This window comes from Leopardus geoffroyi, chromosome A1 (genome assembly GCF_018350155.1).
Source record: "Leopardus geoffroyi isolate Oge1 chromosome A1, O.geoffroyi_Oge1_pat1.0, whole genome shotgun sequence".
Classification (NCBI taxonomy): domain Eukaryota; kingdom Metazoa; phylum Chordata; class Mammalia; order Carnivora; family Felidae; genus Leopardus; species Leopardus geoffroyi.
Genome location: NC_059326.1, coordinates 9512914 through 9532931, shown reverse-complemented (window position 1 = coordinate 9532931; position 20018 = coordinate 9512914). Strand labels below are relative to the sequence as shown.

General features: G+C 41.0%; 1 protein-coding gene across 6 annotated transcripts in view; it reads left to right on the top strand.

The window, feature by feature from the left end:
• Positions 1 to 1344: 1344 nt before the first annotated feature.
• Positions 1345 to 20018, top strand: part of KATNAL1 (katanin catalytic subunit A1 like 1) — a 102412-nt gene continuing 83738 nt past the window's right edge. Inside the window, exons 1-2 of one of the 6 annotated variants that reach the window (XM_045467921.1) lie at positions 1345 to 1735; positions 2762 to 2878. The gene's annotated coding sequence lies outside the window, so the exon portion shown is untranslated. Of the gene's footprint in view, positions 1736 to 1931; positions 2285 to 2761; positions 2879 to 20018 lie in introns of those variants that run through there. The other 5 variants (XM_045467683.1, XM_045468006.1, XM_045467833.1 and 2 more) reach the window with 5 other exon arrangements.

Here is a 20018-nt window from a genome sequence, read left to right as displayed (position 1 = left end):
ACAGGGTCAGTAATTTCCCCCATTTACTTAAATCTCTAGGTCTCATTTTCCTCATTTGCAAAATCTGGAGATTGGATGCAGAATATCTCTGTGGTCGCTATTAGAGTCTACCGCTCTAATAACAATCTTACAGAGGCAGAGAACAAATTGGTGGTTGCCAGAGGTGGGGGCGGGGGTGCAAAATGGGTGAAGGGGGTCACCGAGTACGAATTTTGTTATAAAATAAATAATTCCTGGGGATGTAACGTACAGCAGGACTACAGTTAATGGCACTGTGTTGTCTATTTGAAAGTTGCGAAGGCAGATCTTAAAAAAATATTATGTTCTTTTTTGGAGGTACATTCACACACAGTGAAATGCACGCATTTCATTACCTGCACCATTCCATGAATTTTGACAAATGCACAGACCTCTGTAACCCAAACGCTAAGCATGATACACATCTTCTCCATCACTGCGGAAAATTCCCTCTTCAGTGGAGCCTGGGCGGTTCGGTCTGTTGAGCATCTGACTCTTGATTTTGGCTCATGGGTCAGGAGATGGAGCCCCACCTCCGGCTCCGCACAGAGCAGGCGCCTGCTTAAGATTCCCTCTCCCTTTCTGTCTCTGCCCACCCCCACCCCCCCTCCTCCTCCCCTCTAAAAAAAAAAAAAAAAGTCCCACCCTCACCTCCAGGCTACCCATTCTTCTAATACTTATCAGGAAATGTTAAATAACTAAGATTTAAAAGTTATTGTTAAATGCCAGTCTTTGTTTTACGGTGCTTCATCAGCACTAATGCTTTTTATTTCTCACAAGCACTGGGAGCTGGCCATTACCTGCATTTTGCAGATTAAAACTTTCAGCATCACAGGGGGTAAAGAAATTGCCCCCCCCCCCCCCCCCCCCCCCCCGGTTATCAGCTGCCAAGTATAGGGGCAGGACGTGAACCCAGAAGCGGGTTTCGGAAGCCCATGCGCTTGACCTCAGTTTCTACCGCACTGCATCTCTCAGGTGGGTCCTGGAGAGTCCGCAAACGGTTACCTAAGAAATACTACACATCAAAAATTCAGCTGAAATCACTGCCACGCACAAGTTCTCAAACCTCCCGAATGAGCCTAAAGGCTGTAGGCACTACATTTTTACTAACGGATTCATTTCTAGCCCACTCCTCAGAGAGTGGCAGAAAGGTGTGAGAGACTGCGACTTTCCCGGTGAAAAGCCCCAGGGTGGCTTCGGGTCCCACCCCGCCACTCGGCCGAGGCGGTGGGGGAGGGGCCGGATCAGATGACCTTTAAAGAGCCGGCGCTGAGCCGCTGGGGCGCTCCTTCCTCTGACGCCACAGGCACCCTCTCGGAATAGAGCGGGCACCAACGCGCTCCGCCGACGGCACAGGACACGCGTCATGCCAAAGGGATTGGACGCTGCCGCAGCAGGGCTCATCCGGCCCCACCGAGTCATTAGTCACTCGCCCTCCTCAATGTCACAGTCTCCCTCCTTCCACCGAAGCACCCAGGCGCCTCCCTTCCCCCGCACCCGGGTGGGGTTCCCAGGCTCCTCCCCCGAGTTGTCTTGGAGTCCCCGCGCGCCCCCCACCGCTCGGTCCGCGGCTGCCATGGCAACCGTACGCCGCCGCCACCGCCTCTTCACGCACGTCGGGAACTAACGGACTCCGCGGCGGCGGCTGCGGCGGCGGCCTGTGCCCCACCCCCACCCGGACCGCATCACCCACAGCCGGCCGACCTGCGGCACCTAGGTAATGAATCCGAGGGAGAGCGCCGCGGGCAGGAGAGGGAAGGTGGTGGGGCGTTCAGGTGGACAGCCCCGCCCGGTCTCCCGCCGCCAGGGCAGTGCCGCGGTCCTGGGGCGCCGGGAGGGGGGAGGAGGAGGGCCGTGGGAGCGCGAGGCTCGCGGGGCATTATGGGCATTGTAGTTTAGCGGCTGCACAGGCTCTCGGCCTCGGCGGGGTGGCCTGGACCGGCGAACTACAAAGCCCGGCGGCCCCGACCGCTGGCAGAGAACGATAAACTTTGAGCGGACCGGGCGAGAAAAAAAATCTGTCTTTGTGGTGCGGGGGCTCTTGGGTGGTCGCGGAACTGGGCTCTGCGCTGGGAAAGGGAAGTGGAGGTGAGACTTGGGTGGCCCGCCGTTGGGCCCGCCCCGGCTGTCAGCGCTCAGCCCCACCCCGGCTGGGCTGGGCCACCGCCCCGCGTAAGTCTCAGGGATGAGCAGCCACCCCAGCCGCAGGGCCTCGGGCCTGCGGCGCCTCTGACCCTCCCAGGTTGCTGCCTCTCGGTGCCGAACCGTATGTATGGCACACATTTGATGCGAGACCTGAGAAACTAAAAAAAATTTTTTTAACAGGCCTTTCTCCTTTTCCTGAGAACGTGTGTTTCTAGGCTTTTATTCATGATTATTCTGAAGTAGCTCAGAGGTGTTTGCATATTAAGCCCCTAATTAATTATTATTCAAAAGGCATTAATGTTTAAAGGTCACGTGTAGAAGTAGAGACCATGCTTTTATATAGTAGTACCTTTTTTTTTTTCATAACCGTTTTGCCTTTTGCATTGTATTTATTGAGGGTTAAGATCACAAAATGAGGACCCCCACCTTCCCACTTACTAGCTTGGCCGCTGCCTGCACATATTTTGATTGTATTTTGAAGATTAGTTTAACTTTAAATTACTGGAATTTTTAAAGCACAGACTTTTCTTTCTCATTTATTTATTTATTTATTTGCTTTTTAGCAGTGGGTACTAATTATTTTCTTTGGTTATTTCAGTATTCTTCGGAATTTCTCAGGAGCGTGCTTTCAGGATGACAATTGCCCAAACAAAACAAAACGAAACAGCAACTCTGTAATACACCTTAGCCCTTAGGGTTGGCTTAGGTCCTGGTGGTAAGGAAGCTGACACAGATTTAGAAAACCTTTAAATTTTTTTTTCAACAGGGAGACAACCATCCTAGAAATTTGGTATTTTATATAGTTTGCAGAAAAATCGTTGGTAGCACGGCGGGTTTATTTTGTGGGTGTGTTTTCAACAAGTAAACAACATAAGGCCACTACAAAATTCCTATTTTCCTCCATTAAAATGAGACTGGCCTGTAAATTTTACTTAAATTACCGATTTTGTACAAGGAGATGGAACTTAAATCTAGTAAGACCATTAGCAAAAAATTTGACGCCTTAATACTATAGGGATCGGAAGTGTTTTATTTATTCATTCAAGCTTTGTTAACGAACCTGTTAAATTGTGGACATTATGCCAGATAGTGGGAATAAAAAGACGATGTGTTCTGTATGGGCAAACAGTCATGTTATCATAACGGTATGACAGAGATAGGTGCAAGTTGCTATAGGAGCCCAGAGTGGGAATAAATCGCAATATAACAGTAACATTTATTGATTACCTAATCTCAGCGAGGCACTATACAGTATTTTGTATGTAGTCCATTATTTAATCCTCATAAAAATCCCTAACTACTGTTATTCAGAGATGAGGAAACAGGCTTAAAGATTTTTGTCCAGAGTCGTACCTGGTAAGGTTTGAACCTGGGATTTCAACCCAAGTGGGTCTAACTCATCTAAGTCGTGATCTCAGCCACCGATGGCTGTTCTCTGTACCCATTGGTAGAAATACCCTGACTCTAAGGAGGTATCTAAGGAGGGAAATACCCTCCCCTAAGGAGATCAGGGGAAGTTTCCAGTGTGATGTTCCATTTGACCCGCGTTAAAGAAAGTTGAGTAGGCTTTCACTGGAGGGAAGTTGAGGAAACTCATTCTAGGCAAATGGCACAACAAAAAGCAAAGGATATATTTGAGTGTTTTGTTTGGAGGATCCTAGGTCATTCTGATGCCCCAGTTCCAGAGTGAATGCAGTATAGTGATGGGAGAGGCCAGATATTAAAGTACTTGGTACCGTGATAAAGAGTTTGGAAGTTTTTGTTTTTCATCATGGGGCAACCATTGAAGAATTTCAAATGGAGTAGTGGTGTTATTGGGTTTGTATTTAAAAACATTTTTTTAATGTTTTTATTTATTTTTGAGACAGAGAGCAACGGAGCATGAGCAGGTGAGGGGCAGAGAGAGAGGGAGACACAGAATCTGAAGCAGGCTCCAGGCTCTGCTCTGTCAGCACAGAGCCCGATGTGGGGCTTGAACTCATGGACTGTAAGATCATGACCTGAGCTGAAGTCGGATGCTTAACCAACGGAGCCACCCAGGCGCCCCTGGGTTTGTATTTTAGAGAGAGAACTCCAGCTGAAATGTGAAGAATAGACCCAGGAGAGGGGAAATTAGAGTGGTATGGGGCAATCAGTTTTAGGGGAAAAAAAATACAGTGGAAAAATGAAGAGAGTCTGAACTAAGCAGTTGGAGTTATGGAAAGACAGGGATTGTAGAAGTATTTAAGGGATAAAATTAGTACGATTTAAGTTGGGGGCTAGACATATTTGGAACCTTAAGACAAATGATTCCGAGTTTTCTGCCTAGGATGTCTGAAAGGATAATAAAACCATTGATCGAGAGGAAAAGGAGCAGGGTTTTGATGGGGTGAAAGATAAAGATCAGTTCAGTTTTGAGTATTCATTCAAAGTTCTTGTGGGATATTCAGGTAAGGATGCATTTGGATCTGGAGTTCAGGAGACAGTTCAGGGCTGGAGGTGGAGGTTTACATGTGCATAAGTAGTTGAAATTAAAGGAGAGAATGAGTCAGCTCACATAGGAATATATAGAAACGAAAAAGGAAAAGTTTGAATAAGTTTGGGAAGCAGCAGCATTTATGGTGTGTGTGTGTGTGTGTGTGTGTGTGTGTGTGTGTGTGTGTGTGTGTATGTGTTTGAGGAGGGGAGGGAGGACCATGTTTGAAAGCAAGTGGGAGAAATGCCCACAAATGAGACTGAGAGATTGGGAGGCAGAGAAAGAGAAGAATCAGAGCGGGCATGCATAACAAATGACAAACGAGAGGAAAGTTAGAAGCAGGAATGGTCCAGGGTATCATGTGTCTTGCAGAGGGCAAGTAAGGTAAAGATTGAAACGTACCCAGTGGATCTGGTGACTTCAAATCACTTCTAAACTTTGCAAAAATGAGAAAGAGGAATGTGAGCTTAAGCCACTTGAAAAAAACATTTGCTTTTTCCATAATAATACAAATACAAAAGAAAATAGAATGATGAGTCCCATGTAGTCATTACCTAAGCTTGAAGAATGAGCACACCACCAATTTTGTTTCATCTATAACCCTTGCCCCCAACTGGATTATTTATTTTTGATTAATTAATTTATTTATTTTTGGATTGTTTTAAAGCTAAGCTCAGGTATCATATCTTTTTATCTGTAATTGTTTTCAATATATATCTGTTTGGGGTGCCCGGTTGGCTCCGCTGGTAGAGAGCGCAACTCCTGACCTCAGGGCAGTGAGTTCGAGCCCCACGTTGGGTGTAGAGATTACTTAAATAAACTTAAAAAAATTTTTTAAGGATTCTTTCTTAAAAAAAAAAAAAAAAAAACTGTACTATTATCCTGCTTAAAAGAAATGGACAGTACTTCCTTAATATAAAATCCCCAGACACACTTTTCTTTAAAGAAGTTTGACTCTGAAGAAAAGAAAGGGATAAAGCAGTAACTGAAAAAGGTTTGCAGGGTTTTTTATTTTTTGTTTTTTTTTTTCTTTAAAGACTGATGAGCTGTTAGGGAAAGAGCCAATGAAGAGGAAATGTTTGAAGATGTAGGAGATGAGAGAGAGGAGATAGTGGATGGATCTATCTCTGAAAATGTAGGGAACGATGGATGAGCAGAGTTGGAAGAATCAGTCTAGAATTAGTTTGTTACATTTTTAAAGTATCAACTAAGTGCTAGCTAGCTGTAATCCTAGGCAGTGTGCTAGTGTAGACAGGAGGAGAGATGCATTGAAAAAGGAAGAAAAGTGAGAATAGATATGGATATTTATAGGTTGGGTGGTAAAAGGTTCGAGAGTTCAAAGCTTATGTTCTCTAAGAGGTAGATAGGAGTCAAGGTCAATTGATGAGAGGAGATGGGGGTGGGGCATTCGGTGGGAAAGGAGAATGGTGGGGTTTTGGAATAGTTACTGAGCTAGGACAGGTTAAGAATGGTTTCATGGAGCTGAGATTAGAATTCGATAATTTTCAATGACAGCAAAACATAAGGTTGTGTGATTTTTTTTTTATCACCCTTAAATTTTGATTTACTAAAGGAGAGCTTAAAATATTGAGACCAGTAGCCTAATGTATGACTAAAGAGAAGAGAATCCAGGCTAAGAACTTTTGATTGATTGTTCCTCAACAACCAACAACTTTAGATTTATTCATTTAACTGATAATTATTATCTATTTTGTGTAAATATCACAGTAAAATTAGAAAGCCCTTATGGCTTCTTTGGATTAATACTTTGATTTTTGCAGTATGTACAGTGATATTCTTTTCTAGAGAACATTTCTCCAAGGATCGTTTACTGCATGTGGTAAGAGTGGAAGGGGCCAGTTATATCTGTTGTCCAGTTCTGGAACTACAACTTATTTTCTGTGTAATCACAGACAAGTTTCCAAACCTGTACCCTTATTTAAAAAAAAGATGTTAATACTATTTTATAGGATTTTGGGGAAGATTGGACGGTTTAATGGAGGTAAACCCTAAGTGCTCAGTAACTGAGGCTACTTTTCTTTGTCCCCCTTAGCAACAATATGCCAGGATTGTCGGTTCTGTTTGACAAGAGGCCATGTCCTGTGACTTTACCTGACTATATTAAGCAAGTAGATCAGGCAGTGGTTCCATTACAAAATAATGATTTGATCAATAAAAAGATTCGTCAATTCTTTTAAGTAAGGCTTCCTTAAATGCTATAAGATGTTCTTTTATAGACCATTAATAGGAATAACATCTTTGCCTGGGTTTCATCTTCAAAGAAATTGGGAATTGCGCTGCATGATTTGAGATCCTGATAGCCCTCAACTTCAATTGATGAGATCTCATTTCTGGACTGATTTATATTATCATGTTACTAATTTTGAGCATCTATTTGTGAATGGAAATGTGTATATTTTAATGTACTCAGCGTTATTTCTTTTTTTTAAGTTTATTTATGTATTTTGAGAGAGAGAACAAGCAAGGGAGGGGCAGAGAGAGAGAGGGAGAGAAAATCCCAAGCAGGCTCCGCACCTCCAGTACAGAACCTGATGTGGGGCTTGAACTCACTACCTTCGAGATCATGACCTGAGCCAAAATCAGGAATCAGATGCTTAACCGATTGAGCCACCCGGGACTCATTATTATTTCAGACATTGTTTTCTCCTAGATAACTATTTTATATATGGTAGACCTAGTGAAAGAATGCCTTAGAATACTTAGTCAAAGTTAGGTGTATACAGTCATTAGCTAGACAAATTTAAGGCATAGATTATGGGAGAGGTTTTTTTAAAAAAGGAGTAGTTTTCTAAGGTGAGTTATTTAATCTCCACTAGATGTTTTTATGTTTCTTTTGCTATGGATTGTTCGATGAGGTCCTATTTGAAGGTATGGAGATGGAATAAATGACCTTTTGAGTCCCTTTCTAACTTTGTAATTCTTTTTTTTTTTTTTTTTTTTTTTTTTTAGAGCAGAGGAAGGACAGAGAGAGAGAGAGAGAGAGAGAGAGAGAGAATGCCAAGCAGGCTCTGTGCTGTCAGTGCAGAGCCTGACATGGGGCTCAATCCCATGAACCATGAAATCATGACCTGAGCTGAAACCGAGTCGGATGCTTAACCGACTGAGCCGCCCGGGAGCCCCAATAAAATTTATAGTTTAAGCTGCCATCTTGAGACAGACTGGCAGATGGTAAACATTATCTGCTGCTTCAGTATGTTAAAGAATTTAATCCATGGGCAGAAATTTTATGATGGTTACTTCTGAGAAACATTTAAGCTCTTAGGATTGTTATGCCCAGAATTCGTGATCCCCAAAGACCACCAGGGAGCCGAGTCCGATGCAAAAGCAAAAGAGCCTTTATTCGAGCTAGCTTGAGCTCAGTCCCCTACCTGCACTGACACAGTGGTGAGATACCAGGGAGAGAGAGCGAGTTTCAAAAGCACAAAGGTTTTATAGAGGTCTGGGGGCAGCCGATTGGCTGGGGAAGGGGCGTGGCCTCGGCTGATTGGCTGGGGAAGGGTCAGAGTCCTGTTACGCAGGTCGCTGGGCGTGTTTTGATCAGGAAGTTTGAATGGGTGAGCGGGAGGTTACTCAAGGGGAGGAGGCGTGGTCTAGGTGAAGGACACAGAACAAGATGGAGTCGGCAGGCCGGCGTAGGCCCGCCCTTTCAAGGATTATCTATTTAGATTCTTTTATTTTGTATACACAGTCATTTTTCTGTTTCCCAAGTATTTGAGAAGTGAGCTTAGGTAAGGAAACAAAAAGGCTTCATTGCTACAGACATTTTCCTCTTGTCTCTGGGTTTTTGATTGCGTCATATTCTCGATTATTCATGGCAAGCTATAGTCCTTGAGAATATAACCCATCATAAAGAGATGGGTATTGTGGCTTTCAAAGTTAGCTGTTTTGCTGACTGGGGCTCACATAGTTAGGTCAATTTATTCCTACTAAAACATACTTCAAGATGTGGTAATTCTAGCAGTTGTGATTATGTTTTTTTTTTTTTTTTTAATTGCTGGGATTTATAGTAGTCATTGCATGAAATAGACTGGACTTTGGTGATTTTGATAAACTTTAAAGAAAAATATATGTAGAGGCTGGACCACATTGGTCGAATTCAGTGTGGGACAAAATGCTTAAATCTGATTTGTTTTGCCACCACTGTTCTAATTAGTGTTATTTTGTTCACATTGCTGTTGTTGAGGCTGCTTCAGTGTTTCTAAAATAAATATCTAATTTCAGGAATTCACAACTCCTAGAAGAAAGAAGAGCATTACGAGAGAATGATGGAAGTGTGAGAATGAAAATACTTTAATTAAAACATTTTCCCCTCTCCCCCACCCCTCCCATCAACCCGCAGTTTGTTCTCTGTATTTAAGAGTCTCTTATGGTTTGCCTCCCTCTCTCTGTGTTTGTATCTATTTTTTTCCCCCTTCCCTTCCTCCATGGTCTTCTGTTAAGTTTCTGAAGTTCCACATATGAGTGAAAACATATGATATCTGTCTTTCTCTGATTGACTTATTTCACTTAGCATAATACCCTCCAGTTCCATCCATGTTGCTGCAAATGGCAGGATTTCATTCTTTCTCATTGCCAAATAGTATTCCATTATATATATAAACCACATCTTCTTTATCCATTCATCAGTTGATGGACATTTAGGCTCTTTCCATAATTTGGCTTATTGTTGAAAGAGCTGCTATAAACACTGGGGTACATGTGCCCCTGAATCAGCACTCCTGTATCCTTTGGATAATTTTTTGAGGAACCTCCACACTATTTTCCAGAGCAGCTGCACCAGTTTGCATTCCCACCAACAGTGCAAGAGGGTTCCTGTTTCTTCACATCCACACCAGCATCTCTTGTTTCCTGAGTTGTTAATTGTAGCCACTCTGACCGGTGTGAGGTGGTATCTCAGTGTGGTTTTGATTTGTATTTCCCTGATGATGAGTGACGTTGAGCATCTTTTCATGTTAGCCATCTGGTTGTCTTCTTTGGAAAAGTGTCTATTCATGTCTTCTGCCCATTTCTTCACTGGATTATTTGTTTTTTGGTATTGAGTTTGGTAAGTACTTTATAGATTTTGGATACTAACCCTTTATCTGATATGTCATTTGCAAATATCTTTTCCCAGTCTGCTGGTTGCCTTTTAGTTTTGTTGATTGTTTCCTTTGCAGTGCAGAAGCTTTTTATCTTGATGAGGTCCCAATAGTTCATTTTTGCTCTTAATTCCCTTGCTTTTGGAGACGTGTTGAAGAAATTGCTGCGAGTGAGTTCAAAGAGGTTGTTGCCTGTTTCTCCTCTAGGGTTTTGATGGTTTCCTCACTCACATTTGGGTCTTTCATCCATTTTTAGTTTATTTTTGTGTGTGGTATAAGAAAGTGGTCTAGTTTCATTCTTTTTTTTTTTTTAATTTAACTTTATTTTTTAAAATTTACATCCAAATTAGTTAGTATATAGTGAAGCAATGATTTCAGTAGATTCCTTAATTCCCCTTACCCATTTAGCCCATCCCACCTCCCACAACCACTCCCGTAACCCTCAGTTTGTTCTCCATATTTATGAGTCTCTTCTGTTTTGTCCCTCTCCCTGTTTTTATATTATTTTTGTTTCCCTTCCTTTATGTTCATCTGTTTTGTCTCTGAAAGTCCTCATATGAGTGAAGTCATATGATTTTTGTCTTTCTCTGACTAATTTCACTTATAATACCCTCCAGTTCCATCCACATAGTTGCAAATGGCAAGATTTCATTCTTTCTGATTGCCGAGTAATACTCCATTGTATATATATATACCACATTTTCTTTATCCATTCATCCATCAATGGACATTTGGGCTCTTTCCATACTTTGGGTATTGTCAATAGTGCTGCTATAAACATGGGGGTACATGTGTCCCTTTGAAAGCACACCTGTATCCCTTGGATAAATATCTAGTAGTGCAATTGCTGGGTCGTAGGGTAGTTCTATTTTTAGTTTTTTGAGAAACCTCCATACTGTTTTCCAGAGTGGCCGCACCAGCTTCCATTCCCACCAGCAGTGCAAAAGAGATCCTCTTTCTCCGCATCCTCGCCAACATCTGTTGTTGCCTGAGTTGTTAATGTTAGCCATTCTGACAGGTGAAAGGTGGTATCTCATTGTGGTTTTGATTTGTATTTCCCTGATGATAAGTGATGTTGAGCATTTTTTCATGTGTCGGTTGGCCATCTGGATGTAGTTTCATTCTTCTGCATGTTGCTGTCCAGTTCTCCCAGCACCATTGGCTAAAGAGACTGTCTTTTTTTCCATCGGATACTCTCTCCTGCTTTGTCAAAGATTAGTTGGCCATACACATGTGGGTCCAATTCTAGGTTCTCTATTCTATTCCATTGGTCTATGTGTCTGTTGTTGTGCAGGTACCATACTGTCTTGATTACAGCTTTGTAGTAGAGGCTAAAGTCTGGGATTGTGATGCCTTCTGCTTTGGTTTTCTTTTTCAACATTACTTTGGCTATTCAGGGTCTTTTGTGGTTCCATACACATTTTAGGATTGTTTATTCTAGCTTTGAGAAGAATGTCGGTGCAATTTTGATTGGGATTGCATCGAATGTGTAGATTGCTTTGTATAGTATTGACATTTTAACAATATTTATTCTTCCAATCCATGAGCATGGAATGTTTTTCCATTTCTTTGTGTCTCCTTCAATTTCCGTCATAAAGGTTTTCTATAGTTTCCACAATACAGATCTTTTACGTCTTTGGTTAGGTTTATTCCTAGGTATTTTATGGTTCTTGGTGCAATTGTAAATGGGATCTTGATTTCTCTTTCTGTTGCTTCATTATTGGTGTATAGAAATGCAACTGATTTCTGTACATTGATTTTGTATCCTGAGACTTTGCTGAATTCATGTATCAGTTCTAGCAAACTTTTGGTGGAGTCCTTTGGGTTTTCCATGTAGAATATCATGTTGTCTGCAAAAAGTGAAAGTTTGACTTTTCTTTGCCAATTTTGATGCCTTTTATTTCATTTTGTTGTCTGATTGCTGAGGTATGACTTCAAACACGATGTTAAACAACAGTGGTGAGAGTGGACATCCCTTTTGTGTTCCTGATCTCAGGGGGAAAACTCTCAGTTTTTCCCCATTGAGGAGGATATTAGCTGTGGGCTTCTCATATATGATTTTTATGGTGTTTAGGTATGTTCTTTCTATCCTGAATTTCTTGAGGGTTTTTAGTAAGAAAGTATGCTATATTTTGTCAAATGCTTTTTCTACATCTATTGACAGGATCATATAGTTCTTATCCTTTCTTTTGTTAATGTGATGTATCACATCGGTTGATTTGTGAATATAGAACCAGCCCTGCAGCCCTGGAATGAATCCCATTTGATCATGATGAATAATTCTTTAAAAAAAATTTTTTTTTGATGTTTATTTATTTTTGAGAGTGAAAGAGACAGAGTGCGAGCAGGGGATGGGCAGAGAGAGAGACACACACAGAATCTGAAGCAGGCTCCAGGCTCTGAGCTGTCAGCATAGAGCCTGACATGGGGCTTGAACTCAGGAACCACAAGATCATGACCTGAGCTGAAGTCTGACGCTTAACCAACTGAGCCACTAGGCGCCCCATTAATTCTTTTTATATGATGTTGAATTCAATTTGCTAGTATCTTGTTGAGAATTTTTGCATCCATGTTCATCAGGGATATTGGCCTTAATTCTCCTTTTTTGTGGGGTCTCTGGTTTGGGAATCAAGGTAATGCTGGCGTCATAAAATGAATCTGGAATCTTAACTTCCATTTCTATTTTTTGGAACAGCTTGAGAAGGATAGGTATTAACTCTGCTTTAAATCTCAGGTAGAATTCCCCTGGGAAGCTATCTGGCCCAGGACTTTTATTGGTTGGGAGATTTTTGATAACTGATTCAGTTTCTTCACTAGTTATGGGTCTATTAAATTTTCTATTTCTTCCTGTTTGAGTTTTGGTAGCGTGTGGATGGCTAGGAATTTGTCCATTTCTTCCAGGCTGTCCAGTTTGTTGGCATAAAATTTTTCATAGTATTCTCTGATAAATGTTTATATTTCTGAGGGATTGGTTGTGATAAGTCCAAATTCATTCTTGATTTTATCTATGTGGGTCCTCTTCTTTTTGAGAAGTCTGGCTAGGGGCGTATCCCTTTTGTTTACTTTTTCAAAAAACCAGCTCTTAGTTTCATTGATCTGTTCTATGTTTTATTGGATTCTGTATTGTTTATTTCTGCTCTAATCTTTATTATTTCTCTTCTTCTGCTGGCCTTGGTTTTTTTTGTTGTTGTTTTTGTTTTTTTTTTTTGCTGTTCTTCTGGTTCCTTTAGGTGTTGTGTTACGTTTTGTATTTGGGATTTTTCTTGTTTCTTAAGATAGGCCTGGATTGCAATGCATTTTCCTCTTAGGACTGCCTTTGCTCCATCCCAAAGGGTTTGGATTGTCGTGTTTTCATTTTCATTTGTTTCCAAATATTTCTTAATTTCTTCGTTAATTGCCTGGTTGACCCATTTATTCTTTAGTTGGATGTTCTTTAACTTCCATGCATTTGGAGGTTTTCCAGACTTTTTCCTGTGGTTGATTTTCAGTTTCATAGCATTGTGATATGAAAATGTGCATGGTATGATCTCAATTCTTTTATATTTATCGGCTGTTTTGTGACCCAGTATGTGATCTGTCTTGGAGAATGTTCCATGTACACTTGAGAAGAATGTGTATTCTGCTGCTTTTGGATGAAAAGTTCTGAATATATCTGTCAAGTCCATCTGGTCCAGTGTATCATTCAGGGCCATTTTTGATTTATTGATTTTCTGCCTAGATGATCTGTCCATTGTTGTAAGTGGAGTATTAAAGTTCCCTGCAATTACCACATAAGATTGCTTATGTTGGTGATTATTTTATATATTTGGGTGCTTCCAAATTGGTTGCATAAACGTTTATAATTATTAGTTCTTCTTGATGGATAGATCCCATAATTATGATATAATGCCCTTTTTCATCTCTTGTTACAGCCTTCAGTTTAAAATCTAGTTTGTCTGATATATGTATGGCTACTCCAGCTTTCTTTTGACTTCCAGTAGCATGGTAGATGGTTCTCCATCCCCTCACTTTCAATCTGAAGGTGTCCTCAGGTCTAAAATGAGTGTCTTGTGGACAGCAAATAGATAGGTCTTGTTTTTTTTTTTTATCCATTCTGATACCCTGTGTCTTTTTATTGGAGCATTTAGTCCATTTACATTCAGTGGACTTAGTGTCAAATATGGACTTATTCAGATATGGACGTAGTGTCATTGTGTTATCTGTAGGTTTCATGCTTGTAGTGATGTCTCTGGTCCTTTGTGATCTTTGCAACATTCCACCCACAGAGTCTCCCTTAGGATCTCTTGTAGGGCTGGTTTAGTGGTGATGAACTCCGTCAGTTTTTGTTTGTCTGGGAAAACCTTTATCTTTCTTTTTTTTTACATTTTTTTTTTTTTTTAATGTTTACCTACCCCTGAGAGAGAGAGGGAGACACAGAATCTGCAGCAGGCAGCAGGCTCCGAGCTGTCAGCACAGAGTTCGACGCGGGGCCCACACCCACGAACCATGAGATCATGACCTGAGCCAAAGTCGGACGCCCAACCGACTGAGCTACCCAGGCGCCCCTTTTATCTCTCTTTCTATTCTGAATGACAGCCTTACTGGGTAAAGGATTCTTGGCTGCATATTTTTCCTATTCAGCACATTGACTATTTCTTGCCACTCCCTTCTGGCCTGCCACGTTTCAGTAGATAGCTTGGCTACTACCCTTACGTGTCTACCCTTGTAGATTAAGACCTGTTTGTCCCTAGCTGCTTTCAGAATTCTCTCTTTATCTTTGTATTTTGCCAGTTTCACTATGGTATGTCGTGCAGAAGATCAATTCCTGTTACATCAGAAGGGAGTTCTCTGTGCCTCCTGGAGTTCAATGTCTGTTTCCTTCCCCAAATTAGGGAAGTTCTCGACTATGATTTGTTCGAGTACACCTTCGACCCCTTTCTCTCTTCTGGAATTCCTGTGCTAAGGATATTACTACATTTCATTGAATCACTTAGTTCTCTAATTCCTCCCTCGTGGCCTAGGATTTTTTTTTTATCTCTCTTTTTCTCAGGTTCATCTTTTTCCATAATTTTATCTTCTGTTTCACTTATTTTCCCTTCTGCCTCTTCAATCCTCACTGCCATTGCCTCTAGTTTATTTTGCACCTCATTGACAGCATTTTTTAATTCATCATGACTATTTTTTAGTTCCTTGATGTCTGCAGCAATAGATTTTCTGCTGTCTTCTATGCTTTTTTCAAGCCCAGCAATTAATCTTATGGCTATTATTCTAAGTTCTTGATCAGATATATTGTTTATATCTGTTTTGATCAGTTCTTTAGCTGTCATTTCTTCCTGGAATTTCTTTTGAGGAGAAGTCTTCCGTTTCGTCATTTTGGCTAGTTTTCTGTCCCTTATGTGTTTTAAAAGCTTGTTATGTGTCCTGCACCTGCAAGCACCAGTGTATTAAAGAGGGGTCATATGCTGTCCTGGGCCTGGCCCTTCAGGAGATGTTTTTTTGGAGTGTGTTGCTTGTTCTCAGTTATTATGATTCTGGTTGCTTTATCTCCCTATTCGTAGTGATGTTTTGGACCCTCCACCAGGTGTGCTTTGATTTGTTCATTGAAGTAGCCCTGGAGAAAAACAAACAAACAAACAACAACAGCAAACCAATGGGGGGGGGGGTGGCGGGAGCAGTGTTGGTGGAAGAGGTCTTATCCCATACAAAGAGAAATGACGGGCGGGAAAAAAAGAAAGAAAAGAAAATAGACCAGGCAGAGAAACTGTATGGCTTAATCCAGAGAGAGAGAGAGAGAGAGAGAGAGAGGAAAATAAGGCGATATAGAACAGGTATAAAGAGAATAGATTACATGTATCTGCTTAAACCAACAACCAGAATAACCAGACTAGAGGAGGAAGAAATAAGAAGGAGAAAAGAAAGAAAAAAAAAAATGTATGTAAGAAGAACTGTCCAAGAATTAAATCAGAAAATGCAAAACCGCTGGGCGCCTTGTCTGGAGGAGGGGGCTGTCTGGTTGGTCAGCGTCAATCTCCAGTGGGTATGCAGTTACCGGGCGTGGAGGGGCGTGGCTTGGTGTAGGGGGTACCGCCTCCCCTCTGGACCCGCTGTCCCTTCCCTGAAGCCCCACCCTGTTGGTGGTGGGGAGAAAAATGGCGACCCCTCAGTTTTGCTGCCCCGACCGGTGTCCCAAACCACTCAGTTTAGGCCAGCCTCACTGTGCCGCGGGGCGAACGAGGCAGTTTGTCCCTCTGCCGACTCCCGCGCCTCCCTGGTGCTCAGCTGGGATTGAAACCCCCGATGTCTTCAAGGGGCTCTCTCCGAGTGCCCCCGGTTCCGCCAATATATGGCCTCTGGCTGGCAGTCGCAGGCAGTCTTTGTCCTTTGAATGGTTATATTCCTTCTTCCCACAGCACTCCAGAGAGGGGATTGCTTTCTCCTACTGTGGACTGCAGCTCTGAACTAGTTACCGAGCCAGGGGCAGGCTCCCCTCCTCCCCAGGTGTGCAAACTGGGCAGCTGGCCCAGTCTGGAGAACGCCCCACGGTTAGAGATTGGATCCTTCTCCACCCCTGGTCCATGGTAATTCTCTTGTCCAGATACAGCTCTACACTTTCACAGCCTCTCTTTCTCTTCCTTTCGTTACTCTGCAGAAGGGGATCCCTCCCCTTCCGGCCTACGCACCCATTTTCTCTCTCCCAGTTCACAATCACGCACCGGTGGCCTGCCAGGTTGTCCCAGTGTCTCTGCCACTCTGCAGCCCGGACTCTTGGAATTCAAAGTCCTTTGGCCTCAACACTGCTGTGTTTGAGGGACAAGGGAACTTTGGGTCCCCTGTTTCTCCACCATGTTGGATCTTTCCCCCACATAGACCCATTTCAAATACATCATCAACAATTTTAGAAAGCTTGGATCAAGGAGAAGATCCTACAAACTTGCAGAAAGGGGAAAAAAACAGGTGATCTATAAAGGGTCAGGAATTTGAATGACTTCAGTCTTCCCAACCTAATTGAAGCCTAGACGGCAATAAAGCAGTGCCTTCAAAATTCTGAAGGAAAATTATTTCCAAACTAGAATTCAGTAGCTAATCAAACCATGACAAACGTACGAGGGTAGAATAAAGGTAGAATAAAATCTCAAAAACTCTACCTCCCATCTATGGAAAGAAAATGTGCTTTATAAAAGTAAGGGAGTAAACCAAGAAAGAGAAAGACATGTGCTAGACACACACACAAAAGATTCAACATAGAAGAGGCAAGGGGGCTCCCCAGGTTGAAAGCTGATACAAAGTTGAACAGCCTTGAAAAGTAGATATTGTCTCTTCCTCCAGAGCAAAGGTTGGGCTTGCTTGTAGCCCGGAGGAAAGAATATCTTCCTTTGGAACAAGACCTGCATAGCTGTTCAATATAATAGGTTGGGTTCCCTAACTGAGGATTCTTCTGTAATGCAACCTACTGTACGTAAAGATGTCAGCTGACTCATCATGCCCTGTGGGAACTGGGGCTTGAGGACCTGGTGTCCCCTCCCCCCTCCATACCTTGGGTTGGGTTGTCTTCTGAAAGTTTTATAGTTTTAACTTATGTTTAGGTCATCAATTCATTTTGAGATGATTTTTGTATATGATGTGAGATAAGAGTGGAGGTTCGGGTTCCTTTTGCATATGGATATCTGGTTGTTTCAGCACCCCTTTTTGAAAAAAAAATTGTCCTTGTTGACTTGCCTTGAGAACTTTGTCAGAAATTAATTGGCCATATATGTATGGATCTTTTTCTGGACTGTCTAATTTGTTCCATTGGTCTGTGAGTCTGTCTGTATGCCAATCCCACACTGTCTTCATTGCTGCAACTTTATAGTAAATCTTGGAAACAGACGGTATAAGTTGTCTTACGTTACTCTTTTGCTAACCCGTTTTGGCTATTCTATGCCCTTTGTATTTCCATGTAAATTTTGAGATCAGCTTGTCAGTTTTTATAAGAAAGGCTGCTGGAATTTTGATGGTGATTGTATTGAGTATGGCTCACTTTCAAGAGAATTGACATCTTACCTACATTGAACGTTTCAGTTCATTAATGTGTGAACATACATGTGGCCATTAATGTAGGTCATCCTTAACTTCTCTTAGCAATATTTGGTAGTTTTCCATGTGACATTCTTGAATGTATTTTGTTAAATTTATCCCTGAATATTTCATATTTCTTGGTGATTTTGTTTTTTAACTTTTGTTTTCAATTATTGTTAGTATGTAGAAATGCAATTGATTTTTTTTATATTGACCTTGTGTCCTGCAGCATAATAACTTCTGAGTTACAAAATAAATTTTGAGTTACTTACAAAACTCACTAATTCTAGTAGCTGTTCTAGATTCCCTAGGATTTTCTCCATTAATAATCAGGTTGTATATGAATAAAAGCAACTTTACTTCTTTTCCAATCTGTATGCCTTTTATTTTTTTTTTCTATTTTTTTATTCTATTTTTTATTCTATTTTTTTTTATTATTATTTCTTCTAATGTAGAATAGAAGGAATGAGAGCAAATATACTGGGCTTGTTATTTCTTGATCTTTGGGGAGAGCATTTAGTCTTTCACAATAAATATGATTTTAGATGTAAGGATTTCGTGAATACTCTATTGGGCTGAGGAAATTCTCTTCTTAGTTTGCTAAAAGTTGTTACGAATGGTGTTGATTTTTTGTCAGAGCTTTTTATGCCTCTATTGAGATGATCATACATTTCATTTCTAGTCTCTTAAAATCCTGTTGATTGGTTTTTAATGTAAACCATCTTGAATTTTTGGTATTGACCCTTCTTTGGTCATAATGCATTATCCTTTTTATGTATTACTGCATTTGACTACCTAAAATTTAAAGATTTTTGTATTTGTGTTCCTGAAGGATATTGCTATGTAAATTTCTTTTCTTATAATGTTTAGTTTTGCTATCAGGATAATGCTGCCCTTAAAGTAGGAGTTGGAAGTTTTTCTGCCTCTTCTTTTTTCTTTCTTTCCTTTTAAAATTTATTTATTTATTTATTTATTTATTTATTTATTTATTTATTTTAGAGAGAGCATGAGCGGGGAAGAGGGGCAGAGGGAGAGAGAGAATCTGACACATCAGGCTCCTTGCTCAGCGTGAAGCTCAATGAGGGGTTTGATCCCATGACCCTGGGATCATGACCTGAGCTGAAATCAAGAGTTGGATGCTCAACCAGCTGGGTCACCCAGGCGCCCCATGCCTTTTCTTTTTTCTGAGAATTTGTTTAGAATTGGTTTTATTTTTTCCTTTAATGCTTTGGGAGAATTCACTCGTGAAGCCATTTGGATCTGGAGGGTTTTTTTTTGTTTGTTTTTTTGGGGAAGATTTTAAATTTCAAATTGAGTATCACTGGTTGATATAGGACTATTCAGATTAATCACTCTGTTTCTTCTTGAGTAAGCTTTGGTATTTTGTGACCTTTATAGCATTTGCATATTTTATTAAGCCCTTGTTTGCCTTTTAATATCTCTAAAGTTTGTAGTGCTAGCCCCTCCATTATTTCTGATTTTGTTAATCTTGCTTTCTCTCTCCCTTTCTCGGTCAATATTACTAGAGATATATTCATTATGATGGTACTTCTGAAGAACCAGCTTGGCTACATTGAAACTTTTTTATTCTTCTATTTCTATCTTATTGATTTCTGCTCTTAACTTTATTATGCTCTTTTACTTCCTTGCTGTTTAATTTGCTTGTATTTTTCTGGATTCTTAAGATAGAAGTGGAAAGCAGGACTCAGCAAAATAGAATCTAGGGGCCATATCCAGACTGCCACTTGTTTTTGAATGGCTTATGAACTGAGAATGGTTTTTGCATTTTTTTAATGGTTAAAAAAGTCAAAAGAAGAATACTGTTTTGTGACATGTGGAAATTAAATGAAATTCTGTTATCAGTGTCCATAAATAAAGGTCTGTTTGAACACAGGCACACACACTTGTTTACATATTCTTTATGGCTGCTTTTGTGAGCTTGAGTCATTGGGACTGAGATTTTGTGACTTTCTCACTGTTTTGTACTACTTGGGTGCACTATAATCACTGTTTCACGTACCTTGTATATCATTGTACTGTGACATTCTACTTTATTATCAGCACGTACCCATCATGTTGAAACAAAAGATGAGAAAAATGGACTTGACATGTTATACTTTTATTTTTATTAAAAAAATTTTTTTTAATGTTTATTTGAGAGAGAGAGAGAGAGAGACAAGAGTATGAGCAGGGGAGGGGCAGGGAGAGAGGGAGACACAGAATCCAAAGCAGACTCCAGGCTCCGAGCTGTCAGCACAGAGCCGGAT